Source organism: Hemicordylus capensis, chromosome 3 (assembly GCF_027244095.1).
Source record: "Hemicordylus capensis ecotype Gifberg chromosome 3, rHemCap1.1.pri, whole genome shotgun sequence".
NCBI lineage: Eukaryota > Metazoa > Chordata > Lepidosauria > Squamata > Cordylidae > Hemicordylus > Hemicordylus capensis.
The window spans coordinates 202828420-202833524 of NC_069659.1; the positions used below are offsets into that span (position 1 = coordinate 202828420).

Below are 5105 nucleotides of genomic sequence, written 5' to 3' on the forward strand. Positions count from 1 at the left end.
CTGGAATGGGAGTGGGAAAGCCTCCCAAGGCATTCCAAGAAACCTCTTAGGGGGCTTCAAGGAGTAGGGGAGATTTTGGACTTTGGTGGCCTCTCGTTGGCTGAAGCACAGCCGAGGACAGCCAGATTCAAGAGGGGAAGCTTTTCCCCATCCCAGGAAAGAAGGGCCCTGGATGAACTCTGGGAAGAGAAAGTAGAAGGGGGTGGAGAGGTCCATTCCCTGAAAGGTTTCAGAGAGGCCTGGATGGGCCAAGCCACAGCGGGACAGCTGGATGATTCACCACCCCGTGAGGCTAGCTCTGAGGTCTGCCACTGGGTGGCTGGACTTGGGGAAGCCTAAACACCTTTGTAGAGGAGGCAGGAAAAAGTGGGCTCTCACCTGTGCTACCTCCAGGTCCTCATCCTCCACATGCATCAGCACCGCGATGAGGGTCGTGATGTTCTCTTCTGTACCCTCATGATGGTGGTGGCGGTGCTGCAGGAGATCCAGATGGGTCTTCATGGCTGCCCTTCGGATCTTAGCCTCCTCCTACAAAAAAACAGGGGTTGTCGTTGGCAGGGAGGAATTCCTCACCTCCATCACCATGAAGAAGAGCTTGCATGGGTCTCTTGCAAGAGGTCTCAAGGGGGTGTCCGGTTTCCCTTCTCCAACCCGGTCGGAATCTACAGGTTGGCCGGCCCTCATAGAGCCGGGGCGGAGGGCTGGCGTGCAAGTACTCATGTGGTGGAAGAGAGGGCGGCACAGGGCAGCCAGGGCAGCATTCACGGTGGCCTGATGTTCCGATGGGCAGTGCCTCAGCCGCTCCATGAAGGCCAGGACCCCCAAAGTGGCTTCCAGACTGGAGGTCCTGAGCCCTCCCAGGATCCCGGCACTAAAATCCTGGGGTTTCTTTGCCTAGGGTGAAAAAAGGTGGATCCTTGGAGTTCTTTCAAACCCATGCTAGTCCACCCCCTGCTAAACAGACCACAGGCCTCTCGGGGGGCTGATGCCGCTTGGCCTCCATCCACTGCCTTGGGGAGGAGATCACTCAAGCCATGCCGGAGGCACAAAGAGGGGGGAGAAGGCGGCATTGGAGCACGTGGGGAATCAGGGCTCCCACGGAGAGATGCATTTCTGTGCCTTCCCTTCAGGATTTCTCCTTCGTCCTGTGGCAAGGGTTCCACAGGCTCAATCCACCCAACTGGAGAAATCTCCCCATCACACCTGGGGATGCCTAGGAGCACCAGCCTCAGGCAGGGCTCCCCAAAGAGAGGAGTTTCCATGCCCAGAGATGCTCCCGGGGTCGTGGGTCTGGGTCACTCACCGCCTTCAGCTTTCCATAGATTTGGAGAAGTCCCCTTTCGCTCAGGTAGCGGATGTTCTGTCTGGGGTGGACTAGCCACGCTACCAGGAGCGTCCAAGTCTTCTCCAAGGCGGCGAAGTCTTTGTCTTTCAGGAGCAGCTAAAAGAGGGAAAGGAGGAAAACATCCATCAGCCCCTGGGGCCAGACCCTCCTCTCAGGGAAGCCCACGCCGAGGAACTCGCTGCTCACCTCCACAAAGAAGGCCACCTCTGCGAGGGAATGCTGTTCTGGATCTTTGTCCAGGCTGAAGAGGGAAGCCAGGTATGCCTTCAGCCTGGCCACTGTGGAGGATGGTGTCTGTAGGAGAGCCCTGCAACACACCAAAGGACCCTGCTGAGTCCTGGGCGGAAGGCCCGGAAAGAGCAGACCTGACCCAAACCACCCCAGCCCCCAGGCCTCCTGAGAAATCTCCTCTTCACTCCTACTTACCTCACCAAGAGGGCCACACCCTGGAGGCAGCTCTGCGGAGAGCACAGGGATTCCCAGCAGGTCTTCTCTGGGGTCACCTGTGCCACCCTCTCCAGCAGGGTCCGGACAATCTGCGAGGTCTCCCTGCAGAGAAGAGAAGAGGAGGTGGCTGTCCCCAAAGTGTGTGTCTCCTTGCGGGGTGGCGTAGTGTCAGGGGTGGAGGGACTGTCTTGGACCATGGGAGGGAGACCACAGGGGTGAAGTGACTTTCCCCACAGCTGGTTTTTTAACACTGCAGACACATTTTAAGGCTCTCTGCAGATCCAAGAGGGCTGCAAATTCTGGGGTCTCCTCTGTGTAGCTGAGGGAGGGGACCACCGTGCCAGAGTCACCCCAACAGGCCAGAAATGCTCCTCACCCATCAGAGTGGGACATGGGACAAATGGCCCTAGCCTGTCCTCCCAGAGTGCTGGAAGGAGGACTTGCTGGCCTCGCTTTCCCCAGCGCCATGACTTACTCAGGAGGCAGGTCTTGGCTCTCCCGGTTCCCCACTCCCTCGGTGGTGTTCTGCAGGCCGGTGAGGATCTTGTTCACCAGGCCCACCAGGAGTTCAGGGAACCTCTCCTCCACCTCACTGGCATACTCCACGCACCGGATGACGTCCCCGATCTTCTTTGTTGCTCTCCCCTGAGGAGAAGGGGAGGGCCGGGCCTCAGCACACAGTCCGAGGGACAGTTATGGGTCAGGAGAATCCCCGGGGCCAGGCCAGTGCCATGGGTGTCTGCACGCACATCTGGGCCTGGAGGGTGCTGCCTCTGGCTCAGGGAGCATGAGGTCCACTGCAAGGGAAAGACATCCCCAAGGGGGAAGGGCAAGTCCCCGCCTCCCGTGTAAACAGTGGCTGCCATCCAAGCCGCCATGCTGCGTAGTGCAGGAAAGGAAGGGCGGAGGGGTGGAGGGAAGTCACCCTTGGTTTCCGCCCCTTACCTCTCCCAGATGGACCGAGGAGAACCAGTCTGGGGCCAGCTGTCCTCTTCCTTCTTCGCCACCGCCGATGTTCCTGAGAGAGGAGAGGAGAGAGAAAAGCTGCTCAAAGGTCTGTCCTGTTGGAGATGGCAGCCAGCTGGAGAAGAACACGAGCACCCAAAGAGATGCTGAGCAAGGATCTCGCCTCCCTTGGGAGGTGGCTGGCAGGGGAACTTCACCAGGCCAGAGATCTCCCAAGTCCAGCCTTTCGTGCCCCACTGAGAAGCCCTGGGAAGTGTTCAGAGAGGGCATCGAGACAGGAGCCCTCCCCTGCTCCTTCTCCCCAACACCCGGTCATGCCAACAGCATGGGGGTCTCGGAGCTCCCTCTGCTAACAGCCAGCAATAGACTTGCTGGTGTCTGTCTCGCACCTGCTGCCAATCGGCTTCCTTGGTTGAACTCCCCCTCCAGAGTCCTCAGAGGGCAAGGAGGAGGAAACATCCCTCTGTGGGGCTCAGACATGGGGGAGTTGCCCCTCTCCCCTGCAGCCTTCTGCTGGCTACGCTAAAAGCCCCCCCCCCCGCTCCCTACTGGCTCCTAAGGCCCTTCAGCTGAGAGGAGGGTACCTACCTGGCCGAACCGGGGGCCTGTGGAGAGTCCCACACCTCGTCCTCGATGCTGCTCACCTCATACATGGTGTCGTCCTCGTCCGTAGAGGAGCACTGGGGAGGAGAGAGAAGAGAAATGGGATTGTTCCAGGGCTTGCATTGACCTTGTGAGGCTTCTGAGAGGAGGAACTAAGCCCAAGGGACTTAGCGTTGAGTCCAGGCAGCACCCTGTTCTTGCTTAGTAGGGCTTGACCACACTTTCCAGAGGAACAGGTAGTTTGGGGTCATCCATCGTGCTGTAAGGGGCACTGAGGGTTCCAATGAATGGATGACCCTCTAAAACAGGGCTGCACAACTTCGGCCCTCCAGACATGGTTGGACTACAACTCCCATCATCCCCAGCCACAGTGGCCCATAGTCGGGGATTATGGGAGTTGTAGGCCAACATCTGCAGGAGGCCCAAGGTTGTGCAGCCATGCTCTAAAACCAGACGTGCCTCTTAGAACAAAGGCATTTGGCATCTCCACCCAGAAGAGCCTTCCACCGCATTTCCAACCCCTTCCCAGTGCCTCAACGGGAGCCCTGCATTTTCTTCCCACCCCACTCATCCAAATCCCTCCCACCCTGCGGCATCTAGAACTGGAACTGTTCCAGGTTCTGTCTCCTATCGGGGAACAGGGGACACACACACACACACACAACCCAGAGCCCATCCACCTGAAAAAATGGATGAGCATTCCTGACCTCTGCCGAGGACGAGTCTTCCACCACTTCAGTGTTCAGCAGCCTCTTGATTAGCCACTTCTTTGGCTTTGGGACTCTGAGAGAAGAAAGGAGAGACGGGGCATAAGAACATCCATGCATGCCAAGAGCCCTGTGGGTCAGGTGAAAGACACGTGTAGCCCAACAGTGGACAGCCAGATGCCTATTTAGTTGGTTGTGAACCACTTGAGACCTGGTTATATGTGGCATCAAAATGTGTTTATTCACACACAAACACCCCCCCCCCCTGCAGATTCTGAAGTTCCTTGGCTATCATGGGTAATAGTCTTCAATTGGCTTCTCCTCCATGAACGTGTCTAATCATTTGCTGGACCTAGTGGCCATTAGCCCATCCTGGGGTTGTGAATTCCATAGCTTTCAATGTGTGGTGTGTGGGGCGAGAGGGAGAAAATGCATTTTCTGGGCTCTGTGCTGCACCCAATGCCAGTCTACTCCTTGTGTTGAGCTCCTGTCCTCGTGCAGTGAGTGGGGTTAGGGAAATACCCCTCCAAGGTGCTCAGGCCTTTCAGAAACGCTCATCTCACCCTGCAGGCTTCTTTTGGCTAAACTGAGACGCTCAGGGGCGTAGCTGGGGGAGAGGGGGCCCGTGTTCATCCCTCTCTCTGGCGGCCCCCCGGAGTGAGGGAGATAATGAAGGAAATAGGGAGGGATGGAGCTGGAGGGCCCTTGGGAGCTGGGGGCCCGTGTTCTTTGGACCCTTTCGCTCAATTATAGCGACGCCCCACCCCAGGCTCCCAGGGAAGGTGATCTGCCTCTATGATCCCAGGAGCTGCCCTTCAGCTGAGAAAGGTACCTGGGGGAACTGGTGTCACCGTCCCCTTCCGACCCCTCGTCCTCCACGCTGGCTTGCGGAGTCTCGGCCCCCGGGAAGGAAGAACTCTGTGAAGGAGAGAGGAGGGAGAAATGGCTGCTCTGGCCCTCGCGTTGAGCTTTCCAGGCTTCAGCAGGGAAAAGGCCAGCCGGGCACCTCCCAGCGGTCATCGCCAGGTGAGCTGGAT

The 5105-nt window shown here is 58.0% G+C and overlaps 1 long non-coding RNA gene across 1 annotated transcript; it reads right to left on the reverse strand.

The window, feature by feature from the left end:
• Positions 1-1534: 1534 nt before the first annotated feature.
• Positions 1535-2433, reverse strand: LOC128348945 (uncharacterized). Its single transcript, XR_008318444.1, has 3 exons — positions 2268-2433; positions 1772-1894; positions 1535-1652 (listed from the first exon to the last, which is right to left on the reverse strand). It is a non-coding gene; the product is annotated as an uncharacterized LOC128348945 (long non-coding RNA).
• Between the last annotated feature and the right edge of the window lie 2672 nt (positions 2434-5105).